We start from the raw sequence: 1,919 nt of genomic DNA, 5'->3' as shown, positions 1-1,919 counted from the left end.
TGACAGGTCAGACCCACCAGCTATATCTACGCACGCAAGGAAGTGCCTCCTTATTACGCACAAAAAAATGAATACCCCCCCTTCTAGCTGGGACCCACCATAGTGGGAGGCTGACTTGTGGGCCTACTAAGTTGACCGGGACGGAGGGCTTTGTCAACTTAGTCAATATGAACGATTCTAGCTCCAGTGACCGTACGATGTTCATCCAACGGCTGTAGTGCTTCTTCAACCTCTGGTCTTCTTGCTCCAGCCGCCCAAACAAGCGTCGGCCGTGCCGCTTGCTCCTGCCTCCCATGTCCGGCTGTGCTGCCACCGCTGGCCATGCCATCCCTCTATACTCACCCACACCTCCTGTTATTCTCCAGCGACGGCAGCCTCACACGGCAGCCGAAGCAGTCGACCCATGTACTCCCCTCCGCGTGGGCATCCACTGCCGCGTCTTCCCCGGCTCCGCGTCGGCCCCTTCCTAGGCCTCGCCATCGTCCACCGCCCTGGTGCTCTCGGCGCGGTGTGGTCAATGTGGTCAACGAACGACTTCCATCGGAAGAGTACTATACGTGGAGAGGCTGACAGCTGGGTCCACGGCCGCAGCAAGGAAGTACCTCCTTATTACGCGCAAAATAATTATTCCTCCACCTGACAGCAGGGACCCACCGGTTGGGCCACCGTATTTCGTCAAAAAAACGTTTTCCCCCTGACAGCTGGGACCCAGCAGCTACATCTTCACACGCAAGGAAGTGCGTCCATATTACGGGCAAAAAAATGATTCGCCCCCTGACTACTAGGACCCACCAGCTACATCTTCGCACGCAAGGAAGTGCCTGACAGTCGGGACCCACCTGGTCGAAGCGTACGTAGCGTTGTCATTCTGGTCGCGAACGTGTACGTACATACGATCGGTCTGTCTGCAGGCTGCAGCGATGAACCGTGGTCGTGTAAGGAAGGGGAACGTGTCGTAGTAGAGGCGCGCACGTAGCATGTACACATACGTACAGCGGCCAGGGTGCAAGAAAGTAAATATGGCCACGTACGTACGTACGGGCGGGGTCTCGAACGCCTACTCACGCATACGTACGGCCAGGGCTCGTGTACATGGCTGGGTCGGAATGGAGAAACTGCGTCATCGTCATGTTCATGGGGAGGCAACGGAATGCGTCGTGTTCATCGGGAGGCAACGGAATACGTCGTGTTCATCGGGAGCCAACCGGCTTGGACAGAACAGCCGATCGAAACGAGGCCTCTGGCGTACCGCAGAACGGAGGAAACGGCCTTGTGTTCGACCGGCCACGGTCAAAATGGGATCCTGTTCATCGGAAGGGGTCTGGCGTACCACAAAATGGAGGAAACGGACTTTCTACGGTCGAAACGGGGTCCTGTTGATCGGGAGGGGTGTGGCGTACCGCAAAATGGAGGAAACAGACTTGTGTTGGAGCGCTACGGTCGAAACGGGGGTCCTGTTCATCGGGAGGGGTGTAGCATACCGCAAAACGGGACTCCATGGGATACTGTTCATCTCCACCGTCGACTGCCTCCACGGGCTACTGTTCATCCACCGTCGACTGCCTCCACGAGCTCCTGTTCATCCACCGTCGACCTCCTCCAGCCTCCACCTGCGACTGTTCATCCACGGGCTCCTGTTCATCCAGCCTCCACCGCATGCTACTCCACCGGCTACTATTCAACCATCCCTCTCCACGGGGTCCTGTTTAACCACCCCTCCACGGGCTACTGTTCATCCAGCCCTCCACCGGCTACTGTTCAACCAGCCCTCCACGGGGTCGTCTTGTTCATCCAGCTCTCCACGGGGTCCTGTTCATCCAGCTCTCCACGGGGTCCTGTTCATCCACCCCTCCACCGGCTCGATCGATCGGGGTCATGTTCATCCAGCGGCAACGGCCTCTACTACCATGGGGTCCTGT

Source organism: Triticum aestivum, chromosome 3D, assembly GCF_018294505.1.
Source record: "Triticum aestivum cultivar Chinese Spring chromosome 3D, IWGSC CS RefSeq v2.1, whole genome shotgun sequence".
NCBI classification, from domain to species: Eukaryota; Viridiplantae; Streptophyta; class Magnoliopsida; order Poales; family Poaceae; genus Triticum; species Triticum aestivum.
Note: the sequence above shows the minus strand (reverse complement) of the source record.